Source organism: Aethalodelphis obliquidens, unplaced genomic scaffold (genome assembly GCF_003676395.1).
Source record: "Aethalodelphis obliquidens isolate GAN/ISIS:26980383/991018 unplaced genomic scaffold, ASM367639v1 scaffold2, whole genome shotgun sequence".
Taxonomy (NCBI): domain Eukaryota; kingdom Metazoa; phylum Chordata; class Mammalia; order Artiodactyla; family Delphinidae; genus Aethalodelphis; species Aethalodelphis obliquidens.
This window is the reverse complement of record NW_020837946.1, coordinates 7,466,723-7,493,843: the sequence shown is the minus strand read 5'-3', so window position 1 is coordinate 7,493,843 and position 27,121 is coordinate 7,466,723. Positions and strand designations below refer to the sequence as shown.

Below are 27,121 nucleotides of genomic sequence, written 5' to 3'. Positions count from 1 at the left end.
AGAGTAAGCTACTGATCAGGCGGTTGGATATGTTTGTAGACTTGGTCTCTATTTTCTTAGTCATAGAGTCCTCCCTTCAGCAGCATGTCTTCAGAAAGCATTTATTGGGTACAGAAAGCAAGTATGTGGTAGGTGCTGGAAATGAACAGTCCCCGTCCTTAAGTTTATAGTGTAGTGAAGGAGCCGGCAGACCACACAGAAAACGTTAAGTGCTGTGACAGAGCTGTCGCAGAGTGTGGTGAGACTGCATTGGAGAGGCTGGGCCCAGTCTCGGGATCAGGGAAGACTTCCCAGCAGGGGCGGTGTGTACACCAAGGCCTTTAAAAGACTTGAGGGGCTAGCCAGGCTCCGAATGCACGGGGTGGGGCACTTCAAGCAAACTGCTGGCGCAGGCGTGGCAGGGGCGAGGGGTGGCGCCTTTGGGCAGCATCGCATTGTTCCAGGTCGTGTGGGTGGCCTGCGAAGAGAGAGCAGCTCGAGGAGGGAGCAGGGACCAGGCCGTGACGTCTGCAGGAGCGGGCTCGGGGAGCCGCGGGACGGGTTCAGATACAGGAGGGACGTGATCAGAACTGTGTTCTAGAAAGAGCTTACTGGCTGTAGTATGGAGAGTAGACTGAAAGAAGAAAGTAAAGGAAGCTTATATTCCAAGAGAGAAATGACAAGGGCCCAACCTGAGATCGAGCCCCTGGGGAGAGAGAAAATCACAGATCCGAGCGAGGAAGGAGTATCGGCAAGCCTTGACAAATTGACTGTCCTGATTAGATGTGGAAGGGAGGGGGCGGGCGGTCAGGGAGGAGATTTGAATCAGGGGGTCGGGCTTGAGGTTCAGGCATGTGCATTGATGCAGTACCATGGACTGACCAGGAAATACCTTAGGATAGGAGAGCTGAGAAGAAAGCAGATGACTTCCACTGAGGGTCTGTTGCATTTGAGGGGCCAGCTGGAGACAGAACAGGTCGAGATGTGGAATAAGCATGTGGGCATAGAGGTCTGGAGGTCAGTCAGGAGGGCTCACCTAGAGGTAGCCATTTGGGAGCCAGCAGCCTCAAAGTGGTCCTTAAGCTGCAGAGAAATGAGCTGTAGTGGGGAGGCATGTGGCACCAGACGCACAGGAGGGCGAGAAACACTTCCTCCTGCTCTGTTCTTAGTTCCTCCACTCTGTTCTTAGTTAGGCCCCTTTGGTCCCCACTTTTTCCTTAGAAAGGAAGCTTTAAATCAGATTATGAAAGCAAAAGTATATTCTTGTTAATATTTGGGTATATTGTGATTTCTTATGAATTTCCCACTTCAGGTAGGAGGGAGGAGTGGTTAGCGTAGCATACATGTAGTTTTTATATTCTGCATTTTAATATTACATAAGTTTTTCCCCATGTCATTCAAAATTCTTCTAAAACCTTATAATGCCTATGTAATATTCCATCATACGAATATGCTCTTAAACATTTAACCTTGCCCCAATTGTGGATTTTTAGTTTCTGATTTTTTGATACTATAAATAATGCCGTGGCCATCTATGTTCATAAATCTTTATTGTGATCTCTGGTTATTTCTTTAGGACAGTCCTGGAACTGTGCTGATGGGGTCAGAAATATAGACATATTTAAGAATTTTGAAACATTGCCACATTCCCTTCCAGAAAGATCACAGCAGTTTATCCTCTTTCCAGTAGCCTGTGAATAAGGGCACCTATGATGGGAATACCTGTCAGGAGTTCTCTGGCTACATGGAGGGGGTGGGGGTGGGGGTTGGTCTCTCTCTCTCTCACTCTCTCTCTCTGAGTCAGACTAGGTCTCCTGAAATGTCCCAGTGACTGTGGTCTTGGATTTCATCTTTCCTATTGTTCAGTGTGTTACAGCATAGACTCTTCCTATTTGCATTAGCCATTATTAAAAAAAATACTCATAAGGGTCCTAGACTGTAAAATGGTAAGAGAGGCGGTTCAGAGCTTCTTCCTAAACTCGGTAAAGTCGAGACTGGAGAGTGGTCGCCTGCCCCAAACAAAGTCCTTCTTTCTACTCCTTAGACTCAGTAAGAAACCCATCCTATTTGAAATGGTGCTGAGAACTATCGTTGCAGTCTCAGATCCTTGGAGAACATTTGTAACCTCACTAACCTTTTTTGTTGCTCTCACGTCCTGTGTGTAGCTGTCACACATTGTTTGGGTTGGCCTGACATGAAGAATTAAAAGGAAATCCAACTGAATTAAGACTAAAGAGGACAGAGCTGCTCTGTGTCATCTCTGCCACCATAAGAATTGCTGCACTTCTCTTTAAGGTAGTGGTAAACAGTACAGGAAGGCTTTTACTAGAAGTCCAGAGCTTCTGGTTAAATGTTGACAGGCAGCGCATCACGTCAGCCGTGGAGATAGTTCTAGAATCAGGGAGGCTTAAAGAGTAATTATCACCCTGTCAGAATTTTCCCTTTTCCCAGTTACCAGTTTCATTATTATGAGCAAGTTTTTCATCTTCATCTGTTCGTCTCATTTATACGTATACCCGCAGCCAAGAGTCTGTGCTCTTTGGAGCCCCTCAGCCCCCAGGCTGTCTAGGATGGCTCTGGGGCGCAGTGGAGCAGCTGAGGAGGGAACCGCCACCGCCTCCAGCTTTCAGGGAACGTGGGGCACAGGACTCCCCACTCAGAGGGTATTGAAATCTTTCCCTTGAAGGAGAGATTGGTTTAGTAATCACACTAATTTCCTATGGAACCAGAGCAAACAAGCCACATTTATGCATCCCAAGGCGTGGACAAGAGACAGCCTTGAAAACCTGACCTAGTTGTATATAAGTAGCGCTAGTTACACCCACTTATGTGAGTTGGTAACTGTTTGTGGCTTGTTAGCATACGCATAAAAACCAACCTGTATCATTAAGTGTCGGAGTAACTTTGCTGAGCAGCTTGTTATTATAACCCTAAACTTCTCATGTGCTCACTCTTCCTTTAGGCATGTCACATAGTCAATTACTCATAATTTTCAAAAATTGGAAGGAATACAGGTAGTATTATTCTGGAAGTTGTTAAAAATACAGACTCAGACATGATTTCCGGCTCTCACTGGACAGATATTTCTTGAGTTCCTATCGTGTTACAAGTACTACTACTCATAGTTCTATGAAGGAGCCTTAGGCAGTGGAAGACAGACTTTCCACCCTAAAGTTGCTTAGTGAATTTGTGAAGAACTCTGTGTACTTACAAGAAACTTCAGTAAGATAAAAGCAAGGGCATAGTGAGTTGACACAGGGCTAAAGGAATACCCAACCTGATGGTTCTTAGGTAGATGGGATTAGTGAAAGAAGGCTGCTTGGGAAGGGAAGCCCTGAATCACATGGTAAACAAAGTGAAGGACATGATTGGTGAAGAGCTGAGGGTCACCAAATGCCCCCCCGTTGAGATTTAAGGGTCGTGTTCCATCACACTCCTGTCCCTTCTGAGTTCTGAACCACTGAGAAATAGACACACAAGTCAGAACGAGATCAAAAGATTCCATCTATTACTGATAAAGTTTGGATTAGAGAGGCCGCTTGAGCCAGTTCGAGCATTTGGAACAGCCCAGAAGTTGATGCTGTAAAAAGAAACTCTGATTGTGGGGTGATTAGAGGGGGCAGAAAGTAGCCAGAGGCAGAGAGGGGAACGTGCCCTCTACCCGACTGGGGGCCGGGGATACTGGGCACCGAGTCCTAGCGTGGGCTTCGCTACTAGGTGTCCTCCAGTGCAGTGGCTGCCAGTGAGGACCAGTAGCTGATGCCCTTGGTCAGAATGGCCAGAATATATCCTCAGCAGAGCTCTGAAGACTGCTTTTTATATAACTTTGGCGAGTAAGCATGGCTCCCACTCCACCCCTAGAAGCTTTTCACTTGCCTTCCGGTTCTTTCTGCTTGCCTATTATCCAGGCTCATTTCTTATAGAACGGAAAATCTCTACCCCCACCCCTGTAAACCTTTCTTAGTTTCCAGGAAGCTGAAGACTGAAACTGAATCCTGCTGCAGAGAAGCTTGCACTGGCCAGCGCATCCATCCCGCCTCCCGCTTAGGGCTCCCAGAGCACTTTGTTTATACGTGTCACCTGTCTTGATCACGTTTTCATGTTGCCTGGTCATTTTCCATTTGCTTCCCTGTCTCCTTCCCTAAAGCTGTAAGTTCCCTAAGGGTAAGGACAGCATCTGTTCACCTTTATATCTCCAGCCCCTGCCCAGTGCTTGTTGTTAAGGGTGTTTCAAGGTCTCTAAGCATCTCTGTACATATTGGTCTTTTTAAAAAGACGATGGGGCAGTTGTGATCTGGGAGAAGGACTGTAGCTCTAGAAGAGAGGTGTGCTTATGTAAGAGAATTAAATGCTTATTATGAATCAGAGAGGTTTCCTCCTCTTTTGAATGAAAGGGTTGGGTGTTTGATTACTTGCCAGGGCATACAGGGTGTAGGACAGGGTGTAATGAGGGCTTTCTCAAGGTGGAGCTGCCTGGACAGGTGTGAGGAGCCGGGAAGCTTTAGCACCCCAGGGGGCTGGCAGTGCTTCTGAGGCTTCCTGAGCACTTCTGTGTTCACCTCTGTGTCCTCAGACCAAGCTGTGCCCCTCAGGGAGCCCGGCAAAAGAGGCTCTCTGGGGGAAGGCAAAGAGACCCCCAGTGTGCCCCCCTGGAAAGGGAGATGCTCAGGCTTGTTGGAGACCTGATTTGCCGGCGTGGCAAGGTGGGCAAGGCACCAAGCCCCGCCACCTGCCTTTTGCAAAGAGTCCTTCTGGGGTGAGCTAACATCAGCCTCCATCCGCCCTTCCCCCATGGTGAGATGGAAACGATCTGTGTACCATGGTGGGATCCCCAGCCTAATCCTCCCTCTGGGAATTCTGATCAGAGCCTGCTTTTGCTTTTAATGGAAATGATTTCCACAAGACAGAGTTTCTGTATTAGTTGCTGCTGGGCTGTCTGAGAAAAGAACTCACATCACAGCTGGGGTTGAGATTGTGCCCAGATGATTCAAACTTAAGTCCTTAGCATTTCCAGGGGGCAGTGAAGTGAGACAAAGGGCTCTCACCCTGACAAGATGGTATATAAGAAACTGCTGGGGGTCGACGAGCGGGGCAGTGGCCAGTGCCTCCGTCCTCTCTGTGGTGCGAGCCTTTCAGGTAAAGTGGCTTTGACAGACGGGACAGGTTTGGCTCCTCCAGGGCCCTGCCTTTTGGGTAATTGTTCTCATGATTAGGAAGCTCCTGGACTCTCCCTTTTCTATTCACAGGACACTCTGCACGTCCTCGTCCTGCCCCCATGTCACACCCCACGTCACTTGAATGTGAGCCAAACAGCTACGTAAGAGACATGGAATCCTTTGACGTTAGTAAAACCTGCACTGGGGAAAAGGAACCCTTGCAGCTGATGCTTAGATTTCACCCATGACTGCCTCTTGGGGCAGGCCCAGTTGATTCCGATTTGCGTGGTTCTGCAAGCCGGGGGCTCTGCCGCTGTTCTGTCAGCTGTCTGTCCTGAACTCCGCTGCCGGACTGAGTTCCCCCAAATGCTGCTTTCACCTGTCACTCAAGAACCTGCCATCTCCTCAAGCAGATTTCATGGATAGTGAGATTTCCATTAATATTCTGGGATGAGATATAGGATTGCAAGGTTTTATTTTGCCAAACAAGAGCATTTTCTTTTTTGTTTTTTTTTTTGTTTGTTTTTTTTTTTTTGCGGTACGCGGGCCTCTCACTGTTGTGGCGTCTCCCGTTGCGGAGCACAGGCTCCGGATGCGCAGGCTCAGCGGCCATGGCTCATGGGCCCAGCCGCTCCGCGGCATATGGGATCTTCCCGGACCGGGGCACGAACCCGTGTCCCCTGCATCGGCAGGCGGACTCTCAACCACTGCGCCACCAGGGAAGCCCAAGAGCATTTTCTTTAAAAGCCAGTTACCGTCTACTTCCTCCACGATTTTATAAATGAAAACATTTTAGCACCAAAACAAAGGAAGACTTAACTTCACCGTTCAGGGCAGTCTCACGTTGACTTGGTTGAGCTTTGTGGAAAACCTTTTTCTCATTTTGTTGATCTCAGACCAGCGTTTGCGAGCTGCTGGATTGTTCCATTGGATCCAAATGCACCCTGGCTTTGGAGGCCCTCGGTGGTGCGGCCGGTATTTGGTGTTCCCCATTTCCCACCCACCCATCTCCTGTACTCACTCGTCCTTCCCTGCCTTCTCATGGCCTGGGCCTCCACTTCGCTCCCCCCAGCAGGCCCCCCACTTCTTCCAGAAGCCGCTTCCGACAGGCTGCCTCCTTCTCCACGTCTCTCCTATCGGTGCCTGATGCAGTACTGCCTGGGTTTTCATTCGCATCATTCTGTGGTTCTGTCTCTTTACTCCCTTCCCTCCCTCCCTGCCTGTGTTCTTGAGTATCAGCTGTGTAGAAGGCAGATACTTCGCTGCAACCTCTTTCTCACTCCTAAATCTGCGGTGTTGGTACAGAAGCGGCATGCTACAAGCTGCTCCTAGCACTCAGAATGTCCCCACAGTCAATGGGTGCTCAAGGACACTGTGCCCATAGATCTTGAAGATGTGGCCCTGTTTGTTATTACTCAGGAAATTCCCACCTTTTTAAAGAATGGTATTATTATAACACAGTTGTTTGTTTTGTACTTCTTTCATTCCCATTTTAAATGGCACGTGACAGACATTTTTAACTAAAGAGAATTTAAGAGCTTTAAAAGTATTTTATAACTTTAGAACATCCCTTTTGACTGATGTTTTTAATTTCTCACATTTAAAAAAAAATATCTACTAGGCACAGAGTACTGTGCTAGATACTGGGACAAAGAGATTAGAACATGGTCCCAGCCCTCAGAGTAGCTTAATGTCTCATGGACAGAATACAGACACAAAGAGAGCAAGCGGGCGCACAGGAAACGTTGAGTTTGGGCTGAGTGTGGAAGTGGCTGCTTTGGTATTTTACCTGGGGACACTAGCTATGATTTGAAGGGGCCACGTTAAAAGTAAACGGTGACAAAGCGATAAAGAGGCATGGACATATATACACTACCAAACGTAAGGTAGATAGCTAGTGGGAAGCAGCCGCATAGCACAGGGAGATCAGCTCGGTGCTTTGTGACCGCCTGGAGGGGTGGGATAGGGAGGGTGGGAGGGAGGGAGACGCAAGCGGGAAGAGATATGGGAACATATGTATATATATAACTGATTCATTTTGTTGTGAAGCTGAAACTAACATACCATTGTAAAGCAATTATACCCCAATAAAGATGTTAAAAAAAAAAAAAAAGTCAATGAGAAACAAGGTCATTCTGTTGTTAAAAGTCTTCTCCTGTACAAAATAGCAATTAACAATTTGCTGTAAGAAAACACGACAGATACTGAAAGCAAATTGGAAAGTATTTAATTTCCCTTGAATTTTGAACACACCACCCCACCCCCACCCCGGGGCGGGGGGCGGGGTAAAAGACATGTGCCAGAGTGGGAGGACATGAGTGCAGACCTGAAGGACAACACCCAGGGAGGGGATCCCAGCAGGTTTCTTATCTGCTTGTCAGCATTAAATTGGCAGTCCCCTAAATAAGAAAGTTTGCTAATGAATAGCAGTCTACTGACTTTGAAGTACATTCGCACTGGGAACTGTTTCTGAGCTCTGAGAATGCCAACCTGATTTGCTACGAGTTTTGCTCTGGGAATTACAAGGAGCTCTCCCTTCATTCTCCTGTCCTCCACCCCAGCCAAGTCCTGGGACTTAGCTTTTCCCGCAAGCTTCTGTCCAGCCAAGCTTGCAGTCTTGCTTGCCTCTCCGGCTGGCCTGCAGGAGCACACTTCTGAGCTCAGAGGGGAGCAGAGCTCTGCCTGAGCTTCTCCCTGCCCTCCGCCCGCCTGGCTGTCCGGCTTCCAGGCCTGGATTCCTGACTCCTTGTTGCCGAGGACTCCTTCTTGGTCCCTGTGGAGATCTGTCCTGTTTACCCAGAGGCCTAGCTCGGAACTCTTTGGGGTACATGCTTCTGCTCCAGACTCTGCCCCAGGCCCAGACTCAGCTCTCCTGTGGCCACCAGCTTCAAGTCAGTGACAAGAGAGTGTAGAGCTGTGAGCATGGGCCTGGGACAGGCCGCCTGGGCTCTGATCCTGACTCTTTTGCTTTAACTTTTCTGTGCCTCAGTTTCCTAAGATAATCGTGAGTAAAATGAGGTAACATGTTTCAGAGGTAACGGTCGGTAAAAGGGAGATGATAATAGTAACTATGCCATGGGGATGTTAGGTTAAATGAATTGTACCCATAAAACACTTAGAACAGTCCCTGACACGTAACACCAAATGGATGTTAACCGTGTGCCCAGATTCCGAGAAAGGCCCCGTTTCTGTCCTCACAAAAGAGCCACCTCTAACAGGGAAGAACCCAGGAAGGGCTACAGTACAGGCCACCAGCAGTAATGGCCTGGAAAGACCTCACCTCATTTGGGATCCATCCGGTGGGTCTGGGTGGAGGGGAAGGATTTGAAGTGGAGGCCTTGGGGCGAGGAAGGCTGGGCCCCTACTGCTTGGCAGCGGCGGGTGAGGGGCGGTCTGGTCTGGTTGGGTGTGTGGAGGGAGCACCGCAGTAAGAGACGAGACTGGGGGTGTCTTGAAGCACTCAGCAGTTGGTGCCGGAGTCAGAGGGAGAGCAGGCAACCTTTGTGAGCAAGGAAGGGAAGGAAGTAGAGTCGCGCATCACACTCCACATCACTCAAATAAGAGACACAAAGCATTCCCTTTGAACAGACATACCACAGTTTACATAACCCTTCCTAATGTGGCTACCATTAGGTGGCTTTCAGTTTTTGTTATTATAAATAACACTGCAATTAATATTCTTATGCATTCTTAATCAAAATTGTTTTGGACTGTTTCCTCAGGAATACATTCTTAGAATGACCGCATTAAAGGGAATAACTATTTTTCTGCGATACTTTCTCTTTTTTATTAACTTTTATTGTTGTATTATAAAAGTAATACACATTTGGGACTTCCCAGGTGGTCCAGTGGTTAAGACTTTGCCTTCCAATGCAGGGGGTACGGGTTCGATCCCTGGTCGGGGAGCTAAGATCCCACATGCCTCGGGGCCAAAAAACCAAAACATAAAACAGGAGCAACATTGTAACAAACTCAATAAAGACTTTTAAAAAAATGGTCCACATCAGGGCTTCCCTGGTGGCGCAGTGGTTAAGAATCTGCCTGCCAATGCAGGGGACATGGGTTCGAGCCCTGGTCCGGGAAGATCCCATGTGCCGCAGAGCAACTAAACCCGTGCACCACATCTACCGAGCCTGCGCTCTACAGCCCGCGAGCCACAATTGCTGAAGCCCGTGTGCCACAACTACTGAAGCCCGTGCGCCTAGAGCCCGTGCTCCACAACAAGAGAAGCCACCTCAATGAGAAGCCCGTGCACCGCAACAAAGAGTAGCCCTCGCTCGTCGCAACCAGAGAAAGCCTGAGTGCAGCAACGAAGACCCAACACAGCCAAAAATAAATAAATAAAATAAATAAATTTTTAAAAAATGGTCCACATCAAAAAATCTTAAAATAAAAAAAAGTAATACAAGTTTGTGTTACGAAAATTTTAAATTAACAAGTAAGCCCAAAATAGCCATCAGTTACCCATCACCTAGTAATAACATTTTTCTAGGTATCCTAAAGCATGTACATTTTTTAGAGCTTTTGACACAAGCTGCAGGATAATTTTCCAGAAAGGTTAGACTAATTTAGGCTTTCCCCAGCAGGGAACAATAGTGCATTGTCACTGCCTCTCACCAAATTGAGAGTCTGGGGGTTCCATTTAATCTTTGTTAATATGGTAGGTTGGAAATGGTGTTTTATTATTGTGTCGGCTTGCATTTGTTTTACTGCTTGTGGGTTCGATCAACTCTTGAGTCGTTTCTTTGCCATTTCTGAGAAAGGGAGAAACTTCCTTCTGCGGTCACTAGAGTCTCCTGACACCTTAAGCCCTAGACCTACCAGCCACATTTTTAGCCAGAATTACTTTTTTTCCCAACTAAGGTATAATTTACATACAGTAAACTTCACTCTTTTTAGCATACAGTTCTGCAAGCTACACATACCACACTCAAAACATAGAACAGTTCCATCACCCCAGAAAATTCCTGCACACCCCTTTGTAGTCAACCCCTCTCCCCTACCCTCAGCCCCTGGCAACCACTCCTGTTCTCTGTCCCTGTAGTTTTACCTTTTCCAGAATGTCAGGTAAGTGGAATCAGACAGCTGGTAGCTTTTGAGTCTAGCTTCTTTGACTTAGCATCATGCACTTGAGGTTCACCCCTGTGTTTTGTGTGTATCAGTGTTCATTCCTTTTTATTGCAGAGTATAAGTGTATACATGGTATAGATATTCCACAGTTCATTTGCCCATTTGTCAGTTGAAGGATATTTGGGTTGTTTCCAGTTTGGGGCGATGATGAATAATGCTGCCATAACATTTGCCTACAGGGGTTTTTTTTGTTTCTTTGGGTTTTTTTAGGGAATTCCCCCATCTTATTTTTTTTTTAATTTATTTAATTAATTTATTTTATTTTTGGCTGCATTGGGTCTTCGTTGTTGCACGCGGGCTTTCTCTAGTTGCAGCGAGCAAGGGCTACTCTTCATTGCGGTACACGGGCTTCACATTGCGATGGCCCCTCTTGTTGAGGAGCACAGGCTCTAGGTGCGCGGGCTTCTGTAGTTGTGGCATGCGGGCTCAGTAGTTGTGGCTCGCAGGCTCTAGAACACAGGCTCAGTAGTTGTGGCGCACGGGCTTAGTTGCTCTGCGGCATATGGGATCTTCCCAGACCAGGGCTCGATCCCGTGTCCCCTGCATTGGCAGGCGGATTCTTAACCACTGCGCCACCAGGGAAGCCCTGCCTACAGGGTTTTGTGTGATGGTTGTTTTCATTTCACTTGGGTAAATACCTAGAAAAGGTTGGGTCCTATGACAAGTGTCTATTTAACTTCATAAAAAATTACCAAACTGTTTTCCAGAGTGGCTCTACCACTCACCAGCAATGTACGATAGTTCCAGTTTCTTTACCTGCTTATCAGCACTTGGTATTATCAGGGTTTTTTGTTTGTTTGTATGTTTTAGCCATGCTAATAGGTGTGTAGTGGTGTTTCATTGTGGTTTTAATTTGCATTTCCCTAATGACTAATGATGTTGAGCGTCTTTTTCATGTGCATATTTTCTGTCTGCATATCTTTTTTGGTGATGTGTCTCTTCATATCTTTTGCCCATTTCTTAATTGGGTTTTTGGTTTCTTATTACTGAGTTTTTTTGGGTTTTTTTTTCTGTACGCGGGCCTCGCACTGTTGTGGCCTCTCCCGTTGCGGAGCACAGGCTCCGGATGCGCAGGCCCAGCGGCCGTGGCTCACGGGCCCAGCCGCTCCGCGGCATGTGGGATCTTCCCGGACCGGGGCACGAACCCGTGTCCCCTGCATCGGCAGGCGGACTCTCAACCACTGCGCCACCAGGGAAGCCCTATTACTGAGTTTTGAGATTTCTTTTTATATTTTAGATATAAATCCTCTATCAGATTTGTGATTTGCAAATATTTTCTCCCTGTCTTTGGCTTGTCTTTGCATTCTCTCTGGCTTATTTTTTTATCCTCTTTTGAAGAGCAGAAGTTTGACATTTTGGTAAAGTCTAATTTATTGAATTTTTTTTATGGCTTGTGCTTTGGGTGTCACATCTAGGAAATTTTTGACTAACCCAAGGTCACGAAGATTTTTTCCTATGTTTTCTTCTGGCAGTTTTATAGTTTTAAGATTTACATGTAGGTTCTCCACTTATTTCCTAGCTCGAAGTTTCTTTTAGAAAACAGTTCCATTAAAGAGACACACACCTGAGTAGATTTGGTATGGAGTCAGTCCTAGGAGCCTGCGCAGGCATGGTGCCCTCCAGGAACCATCTGGAAAGGAGGTGTGGGCATCAGAAGCTGCCCAGGAGTGGCTTTTAAACAGATAGTAGGCTTCTCTGGCTTAAGACTTGGCATAAAAGTGAAGATTGTATCCTTTAAAGGAGGGTGAGGATGATAAGAGAAAAACCTCTAAACTTTCTAGATAAATCCTTCTGACTGCTGCCCAAAGTCAGGACGGTGACTGATGCCAAGCCCAGGACTTTGTCGATTACACACAAACACCCATGTCGGTGACTCACCCGATCATGCTTTAATCTCATAACCGAGAGGCTTTCAGAAATTATAGTCAACAAGGCAGCTTGCTAGTTGTGACTGCCATTGGAATTGGGTTTGCCTCAGAACAGCTGGAGTGTAATGTGGTGGGAAGAAAGCCTGATGTGGGTGAAGGGCCAAGGATTGCTTGCCTGGGAAGGATGTGCAGCTAACGTTTGATAGAAATCTGTGAAATGACCGACCTCAGCCAAGCTAAGTAGAGGCCTGCCATCTTTCATCCATGGGAAAATACACTGCAGCAAAAGTATTCAGAAAACAGCGTTGACTGTCTGCTTTGTGTCAGTCATTGCAAGACACAGATGGTCCAGAGCGTGCTCCGTGCTGGGCTGACAGGAGCCGAGAGAAGACTCCTGTTCTAGTGAAGGAGAGCCCTTGAGAGCAGGTTGGAAATGGCTTCTCCAAGGATGTTCCAGACAGAGCAGCACAAGGGTTTGGTGTGTTCTGGGATTTGCCTTTGGCCTTTGGCATGGCTGTGTCACAGGAAGGGCTCACAGAGGCAGTGGGAGATGTTATTAGACGTGGAACCAGGGCCAATCTTGGAGGACCTTGTTTGCTCTGCCCTGAGATATGAGTGTTTTCTTGAATTCAAATTGGTACCATTGAAGCATTTTACATATGGAAGTGATGGGCTAGGACTTTCTTTTTAGAAAGATCTCTCTGGAGGCTCTGTGGAGAATGAATTAGAAGGGGCCAATTAGTGGTCATCTAGGTGAGATGGCTAACCTGAAGTCATACAGCTGACAGGAAGCCACAGGTGAGAAAGACACTGAGGAGGTAGAATCAGAGCCCAAAAAGGGAGGGGGTGGGCACATGGATGGACACTCCTGGGTTTCTGACTGGGCAGCGGGGCGGCTGTGGTGCCACCCAGGAGAGTCCCCCCCGCCCCGCATCGCAGGAGGAAGAGCAGGCGTCAGCTGGGGACCCTGTGAGCTGGAGGCCCCTGGCACCATCCTGTTAAAGGCCGCAAGGCGGCCGGCCTCGGGAGTCTGGTGCACCTCTGCTACCGCACCACAGATTCTCCCTCCACTAAGGTACACACGTGTTCCTGGAGGCATCAGAAACACATGTGCCTTCCAGAGTACAGTAAGCAGGACTAGAAACACGCTATAAAGGCTAGTGAGAGAGGCGGCGTGAGCGCACACGGGGATTGAAGAGCAGCACGTGGCACAGCACGGAAGCCTCTGTCCCCCGCCCCCCCCCCGCCCCCATGAGCCAGGTTGCCAGACAGGGCTTCCCTTGGGCACGGGGCTGGAGGAGAGCAGCCATCGTCAGCTCTCGGCCTCCCCCCACCCCCTTACCTTCTCCTCTCTCTTCCCAGACAAGCTCTTCTCATTTGTTTTTTTTTAAGAAAAAAGAGTGAATTCACTCCCAGTCCTTTTGAAACCCGACATGTCAGTGATAGATGAGGCAGTATTCTTTAACTTCAGAGGAGAAAAAGTGAGTGAGTGAATGCAAGCCCGGGGAGTTGAAAAGTCCAAGGGAACAGGAGACACATGGGGTGACCCCGCCGTCAGGAGGAGCGCCCTCAATCCCACCCCTGCTGGTGCTATGCAAAGGCACAGACAATGCTACTTTCAATAAATCATGAAGGCTCCTGAATACCCATTTTTGTCTGTTTTCAATGGACCTTGGGCATATTGCTTAAGATATGGCCAGCCATTTGTGCTGTGTTCCCAGATACTCAAAGGCTCGAAGTCAAGTGCTCTCTCGACTATATAATGGAGTCTTTGCATAGGGGATTTTGGGGGAGATTTTTTCAGATTTCCATAGCTAGTCATAGTGAAGGTGACCTCGTGGGTAGTGGGGGCCATTGTCACCCTTCAAACATCCATCCTTTGAGTGATGCTGAGCTTTGTGGGGTATCCATGCAGCACCTAATTCGATCACACATCTGACCCCTGCCTCTTTTTGGCACTGTCCCCTTCTCTGTGCTCACTGGGCTGCTGGAGGCCTCTGCACAAACCCTGGCTGTCCTCTGGACGCATTCTATGCTGAACAGAGCTCTTGACTGTTTTTCCCGCTCTCAGAATTCTAGGCCCCCCAGTGGATCTGGCCTGGGGAGTGGCTGCTTGTTCTCAGGATGGTGTGCTCACGAAGATGCCTGTTGGAAGCGCCTTTTAAAAGTCCCTGGGTTGTTTCCACAGTGGAGTCTTGGAAAGCAAAGAGAAGAATAACCTGGGGTCGTTTAAGGGCTGGCTGGTCATTTCCTTAATCGTCTGTGACCGTTAAGAGCCTGATTTTCTATAAAGAAGCACAGAGGCTTCCTTGGCTTGTTATTAATAATAACAAACAGCTAGAATTTATTGAGCACCTGCCATTTGCCAAGTGCTTTCACATGTTACCTCATTTAATCCTTAAACCTTATACCCATTTTTACAGATGAGGAAACTGAGACTTGAGGTTAAATAACTTGTCAAAAGTCACATAGCTAGAAATGGCAGAACTAGGATAGAAACATTCCTTATTCTGCTTAATTTTTATCTTTCTCTTGTTTTATATTCTGCGAATCTGAACAAATGGATCAAGTCCTACTCTTAGGATGACTTTGAAGAGCTATGTTAAAATACTGTGTAATTCCATTTATATAACATTCTTAAAATGACCGAATGATAGAGCTGGAGAACAGAGTTGTGGTTGCTAGGAGTTGAGGGCTGGTGGGGGGAGAGGGAGGTGGCCCAAGGGGGATCTTGGTGGTGAAGGGACAGTTCTATATCCAGGTTGCTGTGGCAGTTACACGAATCTACACATGTGACCAAATGAGATAGAACCAGACACACATAACATGCCAGTGTGTTTCGTGGGTTTGATGTTGTGTTATAATTATGTAAGATGTCACCTTTGGTGGAAATTGGGTAAAGAATACATGGGCCCTCCCTGTTGTATCTCTGCTATTTCTGTAAATCTATAATCATCTCAAAACAAAAAGTGGGTTGTTTAATTCACCTGAGTGGGACGCCAGCATTGCACCTGGAAAAGGCCAGGTCTCAGCTCAGAAGTTGCTTGCTCTCAGAAAGCAGTCCACATCATAAAGCTACAGGTGGCCTAGGAGGAGAACACACACTAGAAGAGGGTCTGGGATTTAGCCTCTGTCAGACGTAACCCGAGGCTCTGTTGTCTTATGGGAAAGTACTGAACCGAGAGTCAGGGCCCCTGGGCTCAAGTCCCAGGGCTGCAATTGCGTGACCTGGGGCAAGCTTCCCAACATCTATGAGCCTTCATGTCCCCGGCTGTAAAGTAGGAATGGTAACAGCACCCACCCTATGAGCTTGTTAAGAGATCCACCGGTAGAACACATTAATGTGCTTAGCACAGAAAGATGTACTGTGCTTACTCATTTTGGTTACCATCATCAATGTGATTTTATCTGTTCCAAAGTTGTACCCTCTGCTCTGTAGTCGGACCAATCTTGCACATATTCACAGAACAGCACGTATTTATTCTTACTTCTCTGGTTTGGGTCATTTATTCTTTCAACAATTCTTTCTTTTTTGTTTTTGTTTTTTTAATATTTCTTTCTTTATTTGGCTGCATCGGGTCTTAGTTGCAGGATCTTCGTTGCGGCACGCGGGATATTCCATCGTGGCGTGTGGGCTCTAGAGCGCGCGGGCTCAGTAGTTGCGGTGCACGGGCTCTCTACTTACGGCACGTGGGCTTTAGAGAGGGCGGGCTTAGTTGCCCTGTGGCGTGTGGGATCTTAGTTCCCCGACCAGGGATCAAACCCACGTCTCCTGCATTGCAAGGCGGATTCTTAACCACTGGACCACCAGGGAAGCCCCTCAACAATTATTTCTTAAGTGCCTACTTTGTCGAACACTCTTGGAGATACAGTGATGGATGTGACCCGTGTGGTCTGTGCCCAAAGAGAGCTAAAGTCTTGTTTTTTCCTGTTGCGTGGAATCTCCTATCTGTGTCTTTCAAATCCTTGCTGTCCTTCCAGACTCACAGGCCTCATCTATTCCACGCAGGCCACTCTACCAGCTACTTCTCTGAGCTCCGACAGCGCTGGAGTCAGTGTGGCTTAATCATCTCTGCTAGCTTAGACCGTCCTTTTCCCCTGTGCCTCCCGGGGTGCCCGGCACGGTGCTGAGCAGCACAGGGGGCGTGTTTAGCAAGCACTTGCCCACAAAATTATAAAGTTCACGGCCAGAAGGAGCCCAAGACAGTATCTCTTCCGAGGCTTTCACCTCACAGATGATGTCATGGACAGAGGCCCTTGGCCTACATAACAGAAGCTGGCTCTCTGGTCCCCAGCACTTTATCAGTAGGATATTAATAGATCCTATATTCACCTTAGTTTTTGTTGTTGTTGCTTTGTTTTGATTTTATTCCTGCTACCCAGTATTTTGACTAGCTGACTGGCGTTTCTTCTCTTGCAAACCCTGAGGTAAGAAGCCCTTGGCTGCAGCTCTGCTCTTCCCACTACCTGTGTGACTGAGTCATATCAACCAGAGGGCAGGTTCGTTGAAATGGAAAACCAGAGCCAGTCCGCGTCTTTCTCCCACTTGCTCTCCGTTGAGTGGGCTTACCTGCCACCTCCAGCCTGCCGGCAGGACCCTGCCTCTGGAAGGCCCACCCAGGCGTCTGTCTCCTCCAGTCCGGCTTCTCCACCTGAAGCTGGGCGGGCGGTCTGCGCAGCCTCTCGCTAGGGCGACTTGCCTTAAATTCCAGTTGTTCTTCCGTCAGACCGTTGCCAATGAGCCCCGAGAGACTGACTCTCTGAACCCCAGTTGCTCTCCTACGCCTGCTGGAATCTAGAGGAGAGAAGAAAATTGTTGGAGCCCCCGGCTTCCAGCTTGGTGCCCTCTTTATAGATGGAGAAATAGCAAGTGTGGCCCAGTGAGAAATGCACAGACTGTAGTTAGATGGGTTTGGGTTCCATTTCTAGGTCTGCCAGGTGTTGATTGCTGTATCACCTGACCTTGGTTGGGCAGGCAAGTTACTTAGTCTCTCTGCACGTCAGCTTCCTCACCCTTAAAATGGCAGTAACGGTACCTGTGCGTGTGGAGTTCCTGGTGCTGTGTCTGGTTGAATGTGGAACCTCGTATTTCTGCGGCTTACTGCAGGCCCCTACATCGCCTAGAAGTGCTTTTTTAATAAAGGTTCGTGGGGCCCAGAAACAGTAATCGATTGGGGTTTCTCTATTGGAGTTTACAGTCTCGTTGGACGGTATGATAGTTAAGCAAACAGACAGCTGGAGACTTGTTTCAACTTGAGAATAAATGAGAAGAATCAGACCACGATAGAAGCAATTTTCCCACATCCGGACTGTCAGAAGCCAGCCCTCTGCCATGCTCTAGCAGGTCTCTGCGGCCTCTTCCTTTCCCAAGCGGAGATTAACAGACAAGTTGTTGCCAGTGCAGAGGCGCTGGGCAGCCTCCATGTTGAGGCACATCTGCCGACCTGGCAGGGCCGTGGAGGCTTTTCTGTTGAGGAGTGAGCCTCATGTAGGGGCACCACGGCCTCCCTGCCTGCCGCTTCCGTGGGAAGCAGCCCAGGAGAGCTGGTCACCTGGGAATACAGTAGGGCTGCCCGGCCACCGAGCCGCCGCAAGTGCCGGCAGGGCCGCTGAAGAAGACGGGACACTTTGAAGCATGTGTCCTCCTGCGGAGTGCTCTCCTGCTGTGTGACCTTCACAGAGAGAAGTGGCTTCCCAAATATTGCTCCAGTTAAGAAGTTGAACCCTATTAATGTGGAAATTCCTTGGGTTTTAGAGTGATCACATCTGGGACTGTTGAGTCCCACCCAGTCAGCTTGTTCCAGTGCGTCCTCCTTTAAATTTGATCTCAACTCATTATAAGAAATAACCCTAAGCTTTATGACATCAGGAACATTTATCAAGTGTTTGCCATCGTCAGGTATTGTTATAATGTGTTTTCTTTCCCCCCATTTAATTTTCACAACCATATGAACCAGGTACCATTATTGTCCCCATTTTACAGAGGAGGAAACTGAGGTACAAATAGGTAAGGTAACTTGCCAGGGGTCGTGTAGCTCATAGGAAGTAAAGCCAGGTTTCAAAACCAGCCTGAAGTGTCCACGCCCTTTACTTCTCTACAGTGTTGCTTGTTGTTTATAGGTACACCCACTCGAAAGCGAAATGAGCTTATTTCTGGTATAGTAAGACCTGTGTCTCAGGCAGGAGGGTCGCAGCAAAGCTTGAGCTCTTTAGAGTGCTAGAAAGAAAACTTGTCCAGTGCTGTGGGCAGTTATTCTAGAGGATCCCCAAGGTCACTGTGAGAGCCTCTGACTGTCCCCTGAATTCCAGCCCAGAGCCCCAGAAAGATTATACAAAGGTTGGAGAGAAAACAGATTTCTGCTTAATGAAAATGTTCCCCTAAGATTATTGTGAAACTTATTTTTTTAACATTTAACATTGTGTCTAGTTTCTTAAATGATTTTCAACTATGCGAGATTATCCAAGGATTCTCTATTACCAAAGCTGATGTTTCAGTTAGCAAGGCATAGAAAGTCTGTTCATTTTCCTTCTTGCTGGATCCCAGCCCTTTCTAATATCCTCTACTAACCTCTAATTTTTTGATCTTTGCATTTCATCTTAGCTGTAAGCTTCTTTCTGTATTTTCTTTAAAGTTCACAATACCCATATGTTCTTTGGTCTTTACCATAGTTAGAATGGTACCTATTAGACTGATACATTGTTCAAAAAGAGAAAGGCTCTTTCAGACACTAGTAATTGTTTTGGATGAGAGTAGGAACCTCCGGTAACCCCAGGCGTGGGCCTCCTAGGTGTCCCTTGCAGACGGTTCTGAGCAACCCAGGAAGCGTCAGGTCAACAGACACTTTGTGACTGGATGGCCGTGGCCAGTGATCTTGTGCCAGGAGGTGCTGCTAAGCCCACTGCTGCAGCTTGAAGGCTGGTTGCAGGAGGAGGACAGTAGGGCAGACTGGCTGCCCCAGGACCAGAAGGGACCTTAGAATGTTGTCCTGGAATATGTTGTCCAGACATTTGGCCTCATCTGGGAGGAAGGAAGCACAGTGGGCATGGAATCAAGTCATGAACTTCGACAGTCGCTCTTGGCTACGTAACACAGCTTTATGCAGGGGAATACTTCACTGCCACCTCTTTCTCATTACAAGAGGTGAGCGCTGGTCTTCCGAAAATCTTCAGAGCTTTTCTTCTGACAGGTATAGCAAGGACTTATTATGGAGGCTTTCTTCCAGTAAACCTAGAAAGTATCTCACATTCATCCGTAAAATAAACCACAAGGATGACCATAGAGGAACTCAGCTCCATTTTACAGGTGGGAAGGCTAAGGTCATCAGAACCCCACACCATCCCGGAGTCTGGGGAAGAACAGAGACAAGGCCAGAGCTGCTGGCTCCCAGCTTGGGGTTATATAACTCCTTCAACTCCTCAAGTCCCTGGAAACTGAGGCCAATTCCCTGGAAGATCATTCTGTTCTCTCCTGTTTTTTCAAGACTAGAGCCAGCTTGATCACTGGCTCTGAGGCATGTATGAGAATGACCCGTTTTCTTTCTTCCGTGAACTGAATGCCTACCGTCATGATCATTGTTGAATCAAGTTGTATTCGAACTTGCCTGGCTCTCATATTTTTATGTATGTTTGGCTTATATTTTGAAGAACCTTATTTTATTTATGTATACTCTCATCTGTTTCCAAAAAGGATTTGAGAAGACTTGCAACAAAGGAAATAAACAGTAAAATGAATACAGTAGAAAGAAAGACAGAAAATCAGAGCCAAGGAAAAGAGGCAGAAGTAATAGGACATCTGTAAGAGAGCATGATTCCTGTGACTGGGCATCATATTATCTGACTTCAGTATCAGAAATGCAGAAATAGCTTCCTGCTTTATGGGGAAGAGACAGATTTCATAAGGTTATTTCTTATAACAAATCTCACTGAAAGTCAGGATGCTTTTCCTAGCACTAAAAGCTCTTTCTCACATGAGGCTTGATAGTGGGGGCATTAAGTGTTATAGTGGACAGATTTTTACATTTGTGGCCAACGAAGAAGGAGGTATTATAAGGCTATTTCTTAAACTCGGGTGAAAGTTGAAGGATAAAACACAGCTGGAGGAAGGCAAGTAAGCTAGTGAACGAGCTCGTGTCATCTACAGGTGTCACTTCCCTGTCGCCTAACTTGACTCAAGGACAAAGCTTAGACCACCTGCCTGAGTGAGCAGATAGCCTGTCACTTAGGCTGCTTCTGACACATTTCCCTGGTGTCCGCTGTGTGTGTGATGGAAACTATGTAGCAGAGGCGCTGAAGTGGGAGGCTCTGGCAGGTGGACATTCTCCACTGTTTGGGGCAGGACCACAAGCTTTAGAAAGTAGGTGGCTAGGCTGCAAAACTGATATATCCTAAATGCCAGGAGACCCAGACAATCTCTCTGTACGATGCACAGCCACCTCCATGCATGTGGAGGGGCCATATGCAGTTCCCACAGTCAACATGGGCACTTCCCCGCAGAAGCAGCTTTGGGCAGTTCCAGTCCCTGAAGAGTGGTTGGCCTGAGCCCTAGAGCTCTGAGCAGAGATGGCTCTGGTCTGGTAATGTCCCAACAGAAGTCACCCTCTTTGGCTGTGAAAATCCTCAAAAATGCTCCTGCTGTGAGTGGGTCAAGCACGTCGGTTGCAGCGTCCCTCTGCATACGACACGTGCAGACCTGTTCACCGTGCTTTGTGTTCCCCGTTGCCATATTTCTCAGGAATTTGCGGGGTAAAAATTGTGGCCCAGTGACCAGGGAAGGCCTGATCAGGAAAGCTGGGGCAAGGGAACGCCTGTTCTGCTAACACAGGTGCTGGGAAGGGGAATGAGGTCTTCTGTACTGGTCTCACCCAGCAATAAAGGCAGAGGTGCTGCGGAGTCATGGCCCGCAGAGCTCTACTGCCCCGGCCTTGCTGGTGAGCCATGAAGTAACCCTCAGACAGGCGGGCAGGAGGGGTCAGGGCTCTTCTCTCCCGGGACTGGCTTGCTGACTGAGGCAAACCCAGGATGAACCAACCAGGTTGGCCTCTGTGACTCCTGACGAAAGAGCAGCCTTCCCTATTGATTGACCGTAGCTCCGGAGACAGACGGCTTTTCTTCTGAGCAAGTAAAACTTCAGCATTGAAGAATCCTTGACCTGTCATTTTTAACCTTAATGAGGATAGAACGAGCCTCTGGAACAAGGTGCAATGGAGTCAGGAGAAGTGGCTTTAAGTGAAAACACAGCTGTGGGGTTTACAGACGGCGCTGCAGGGAGGCGTCATCCAGTGGGAGCGGCCAGCCTCGCTATAGACTTTCCAACACTAATGAATCGGGAACTCCATGCTGAACAGGATTTAGTTTGATGGGTCCCTGTGCCAGCAGATGGATGTATTTTTCTTGAAAGACCAAGGTGCCAGAAATCTCCATGATTACGTTACTGGAGCGAGGCTCTTTTTTGTGGTTTGTGCAGTTGAGCGTCAGGACTGCAGGATTCTCTTGCGCTTTCTCACTCTTATTTTTTCCAGGTCAGAACCAGAGCTTGGGGTGGGGAGGAAAATCCTGCTGAATGAGCAAGTTCTTTCTTAAAAAGCTTTCTCCAAGTCCAAAAAGACTTCAGTGGACTTAGGAGAAAGAAACTTAATACGTTGCCGTAGAGTCACTGTGAACCAAGCGAAAGCCAAGTCCACAGCATCTTTGTCTTATAAAAGAAAGCAGAGAGGAGATGGGAAAAAAATAATGCTTAGGAAATCCAAACCAAACAACGAAAACTAAAGAAGAGAAACTAAAGATCACCTCAGAGAATGTGAAGATTTCCTTCTAATAAGATTTTTCAATTGCAAAACCAAGGCTCAGGTAGAGGTAACTTTTCTCTTCTTTTTAAGTATGCCATAAATGGCATACCTCAGATGTTTGAACTATGATGGGATTTGCCGCTTTCAGCTTAAGGAAGAGTTGGACACCCTGCAAGACCAGTGGACTGTGAGGGGAAGAGTCGGCCATGCAGAGACTGGAGGCTTCCCAGTCTGGTCCTTGACCTGCGTTTGAACCTTGGTCCTAATAGCTAGCAGATTGAAGCAAGCTCACTGGCCTCCCGGAGAACCCATGTTGGTTTGAACTGGAGCAATGCTGGCCACAGAACCAGCACTCTGCTTTCACCAGCTACCTCTCTCATTACTCCCCTGTGAGAGGAACTCGGTGCTGGGTCGTGGAGGTTGCCCCTGTTCGGTCACGGAGCAGCCTGCAGAGAGGGGACGTACTCTCTTATGCCCGGCCTGCAAGTGCCATCCAGCCCATGGCCAGAAAGAGAGCCGGTTGCCTGCCAGAGGTCATCTTGGAGCTGTTGTGGACGAGACAGGCAATTGCTAAACTTCTTAACACATCTCTTACCCTACCAAAGTCAGGCCAGCGTTTTCAAAAGCACCAAAGACTCTGAGCTGGTATCACTTAGCTGATGGAGTTTAGTACCAAGTGGCCTGTGTGTATGTTCTCCAGGAATGTGGCTGTTTGGGAAAGCCAGCTGTGCACCTGAGCAGATTAGGGACCAATTTGCTCATTAGCCCGGGGGAACATCTAGCAAGCCACCCCTCAGCCACCTTTCCTGTCCCGTCCCATTACTCTTTCTCAGTTATTCTTATGAATGTAATCTGGCCCGTTGGCTTCACTGGGCTGGTGTACAGAGTGAGGTCATGCTTCCTTTAATGGTTACATTAAATGACTCCATGGACCCCTCTGCTGCTTAGCCTGGGGTGTTCATTCTTCCCCTTAGGTTCACCTAAAGGCTCTTCCTCAAGCAACGTCTGAGAACCCTTCGTTGGTCCTGAATCGGTCGTTCTTACCGCTCACCTGTTGTCACCAGCTGGGAGGATGGCCCTGTGGCCTCCCTTGCCTCCCTCTCCCGCCCTAGACCTGGAGGGGCTGCAGGAGGACCTTCTGCAGACCTACCAACCCCCGTAGGGCCTCTACCCCCACGTTCCCACAGCCCGTGGGGAAGGACTGCGGCCCCTTCCACTCACCCAGGCTCCGTCAGCTCACCCACGGTGCCGGTTTCCCTGAGGCAGGAGGGCTCCCAGCAGGAGTCTCACGCTCCAGCTGCCCAGGGCCTACCCTCCTCTGTGGTCTGGCCTGAGCCCCTGAAAGCAGAAGGCTCCTCTCTTCCCTGCTTGAGAGAGATTGGCTTGTCCTTTGTCCAGAGGAAAGGCTTGTCTCTAACTAGACCCGTTTAAAGGTCTCCTTCCTCTGCTGCAAGAGGCTGACAGAGCAGCCTTGTCACTGCCTCATGGGCCCTTTGCTGCCTTCCCTCCTTACCCAGTACCAGGGATGTTGTGCGGTTGGAAACTGTCCTCCCAGGGAAGAGGTTGACTCATAGCGGGCTCTTCTGCTTGACAGTGGCAGCTGCCTCTGGAAAGGGAAAGCCGGGTCTCATGAAGTCTCGGAGTAGCTGTCATCCTTGCAGGCCAGCGTTCCAAGCTGAGCCACTCTGTGGATGGACCCCTGTAGGCCTTGATTAGAGCCCGCACTGGCACAGATGGCAGCCTGTAGGGCTGCCTGTTTCCTTGCCATGCTAGGCTCATGGGACGTATTCAGTAAATACTGTTGAGTGAAGGACCGAGTGCCTCTTCGTAGGCACTGGCAAGATGGGAGCCTCTGGACACCGAGAGGATTTGAGCCACTGCTTGTAGTCTGGTGGCACAGCGACTGAGGGGTGGCACACGTGCGGCAGAATCTCTCTACGGAGGTGAGAGTGATTACAAACTCGGATGAAATTGGGTGACTAGGAGCTTGCAGGGGAACATGATTCTGTGTCTGTAAAATTTTTTTTTAATTATTTATTTCTGGCTACATTGCGTCTTCGGTGCTGCACGCGGGCTTTCTCTAGTTGCGGCGAGCGGGGCCTCCTCTTCGTTGCGGTGCATGGGCTTCTCATTGCAGTGGCTTCTCTTGTTGCGGAGCACGGGCTCTAAGCGCACGGGCTTCAGTAGTTGTGGCACGTGGGCTCAGTAGTTGTGGCTTGCGGGCTCTAGAGCACAGGCTCAGTAGTTATGGCACATGGGCTTAGTTGCTCCACGGCATGTGGGATCTTCCCGGACCAGGGCTCGAACCCGTGTCCTCTGCTTCGGCAGTCGATTCTTGACCACTGTGCCACCGGGGAAGTCCCTGTGTCTGTAAATTAAATGACTGGAGCAGTTAGTCGCTGACAGGTAAACGAGATGCTCCAAATCTCTACTCTGCAGTTCAGCTCAGCGACATGCTTTGGGCACCTGCTGTGGACAGAGATAAGGGCACTGAGTGCCCAGGGTACCTGGTGAAGCTACCCATCCCAAACCCTCGGACTCACTGGGGAGAGCGGCCCTGCCTCTAGTTACCAGAGGAGGGAATAATAGAAGGTCCAGTTTTACAGAGAGAATCTCAAAGGATGTGTGGGATCTTGCTGGGACAGACAGGAAGGGCTCCCCTGGAAGCAGTCGTTGCACAAGGAGGGGCCCAGAGGTAGGAGAGTGTGCACGGCTTGGTCCAGCCTCATGCAGTGAGCTGTGCAGTTGTAGAAGGAACGCACAGAGCTTTGCAGCAAGACGACACCGGGGCGCTCTTCCCTGTCTGGCAGACTCGTGTTTCCCCTTCAAGGCGCCCGTCTTCTGCCCTGGGGCCCTTCCGGGTTGGCATACCCTCCTCGGCACTTGCCACCCCACCAGTCCCTTGGTCACAGTCCATATTTGTTCACGTGGGCAACCAACCCCCAGAGGGCCTGGACCGTGTTTGATTCATGAATATATTTCCGACATATAGACAGCAGGAAGCCATCAGGGTTCTTACAGATGGAAGTGTCATCAGGCTTGTGTTCAGAAGGATGGCTCAGCTGTGTTATGGAGAGTGGATTAGAGAGAGCAGAGCCAGGGCAGTGGAGAGTGTCGGTGTCCTTGAGAGAAATAATGAGCAATTACGAAGAGCGGCCGGGGCCCGGAAGGCTGGCAGAGACCGGGCACAGCTCCATCGAGGCCCTGGCTCTGCTGTTCTCTGGGTCTTTTGAGTCTGCTTCCTGTGTGAGTTGGCTTCATTCTCAGGCTGGTAGCAAGCAAGTTGCAGCAGTTCTGGCCCTCATGCCCGGAAGCACCCAGCAAACACTGGCCTCCGTTGGATCACATGACCATTCCTAAAGCAGTGCCTAGGGCCAGGAAATGCCGTGCACTGGCTGGCATGGGTTCCTGATCAGTTACTGAAAGGTGCATGAGGTTACCTTAGAACGGCCAGGTCCAGCCCCGGAGATTGGATCTGCTTGCCCTTGAATCCCCTGGCCTGGGGTGGGAGGGCGTATAGCTGAATGAAACTAGAATACCATTAGGAAGGAGGAAATGACTGCTAGACGTGCACTTACGTCTGCTCTAGGGGCCAGCTGGACCGATTCATTCATGTATTAAGCCATGCACATAGTAGGCGCCTACTCCCACACCCACACATACCTACACACCTGCAGGGACACGCTTTGTGGACTGGTTTATCTGGGCAACAGCATCTCATCCTCCTGAATGAATATCAGACCTCTCAGGGAGGACCCCACGCCCCACCCCAACCTCTGACTCTCCGTTTCTCGACTTCTCCTTGCATCTTGTGATTGACTGTTCCATCTCCAAGATCAGACATGGCCTTCTCTCTGACCACAGCCTCCAGTGACTCCCACAAACCCTCTCCTTGACCTCATGGACACCTCGGAGGCCAGTATAGGCCAGTGGTTAGCAACATGGACTACACTTCAGTTCTGCCACTTACTTGCTAATTTACTTAAACTACTCTGCAGTGTAAGGATAGGAGCCAACCTCGCAGGGTTGTTGGGAGGATTAAATAAAGTCACACGTGAAAGGTGCCTAGGACAGAGGACGTACTCAAAGAATATTAACTCCATACAAGACCTCCTTCACCCAGACTCTTCTGTTTTCTTCCAGTCAGTCCCCTCCATCTGTATTTCCTGCCTGTTTCCCCATAGAGTCCCTGATCCATCTGTTGCCAGTATTATACCTCTACTCCCTTGATCCCTCAAACCTATTCTTCCCTCAGGCCTTTCTGGCAAATGCTCAGCTCCACACCCACCTAACTTTCTTCATGCCAGCATCTAGGTTGCTAGAAAAAAAAATCATCTGGACAGATGGTTGCTACGGTGACCTCAGATCCTGTGGCCTCAGCTAGACCCGTAATGCTCCCTGGCAACCCTTATGCTCGTCTCCGGTCAACTGCTTTTCCTGTTCTCCAGAGAAGCAATTTCAAACTTTCATCATATTCCTCCAACTTCCGTTCCTTCCCTCACCAAACCCTCCATTCCTTGCAGGTAATTTGGCCTCCTAGTTCTTCGAAAAGAACGATAATCAGGCTGGCACGTTCCAAACCACCACCATGCCCGCATACCCACCCACCCCAAATCCATAGATAGATCTTCAGCCCCACCCCGCCTTCCCTACCGCTGCAGTGAGAAAGGGTCTTCGCTTGCATGTCGGATTCCACCCCCTCCTGTCATCTCAGGCATCTCTCTCCTGTGTCTTCAACCCCTCCCTCTATATTTCCTCCTTCTATCAGCATTTAAACAAGTCTCTGTCATCTTACAGTCCACTCTCCTTCAATCCCGCATCCTGGTAGCCAGTCCCATTCCGTTCCATTCACCTTGGCTCTTCCCAGCCACTCTGCAGTTTGCTGAGAGAGTTAACACTCATGATCCCCACTTCCTCCCGCTCTGCTCATTTGTCAGCCCATCACGCCCTGACCTCTGCTCCCACCGCTGTCCTGAGGGTTCTCGTTGCTAAAGCCTGCGGATTCTTGGTTCAGATGCTTGTTCCTCTCTTACTTGACCTCTTAGAAGGATTTGACGCTGCTGAGTGCTCCCTCCTTACGACGTGTTCCCGCCTTGGCTCCTGTAACGTCATAACTTAGAACACCGTGGCTACCCCTTCTCAGTGTCTGTTGTCCAGCTCTTAAATGTAGCTGTTCTATCGAAAACCTCATTTTCACTCAACA

The 27,121-nt window shown here is 48.8% G+C and overlaps 1 protein-coding gene and 1 long non-coding RNA gene across 8 annotated transcripts in view; one reads left to right on the top strand and one right to left on the bottom strand.

The window, feature by feature from the left end:
• Positions 1-10,315, bottom strand: part of LOC113626694 (uncharacterized) — a 41,238-nt gene extending 30,923 nt beyond the window's left edge. The window contains exons 1-2 of the long non-coding RNA XR_003435219.1: positions 10,186-10,315; positions 8,416-8,634 (exon numbers count right to left, since the gene is read on the bottom strand). This is a non-coding gene — a long non-coding RNA (uncharacterized LOC113626694). The remainder of the gene's footprint in view (positions 1-8,415; positions 8,635-10,185) is intronic.
• DIS3L2 (DIS3 like 3'-5' exoribonuclease 2) overlaps positions 1-27,121 on the top strand; it is a 373,385-nt gene that overhangs the window by 303,373 nt on the left and 42,891 nt on the right. The gene's annotated exons all lie outside the window — the stretch shown is intronic.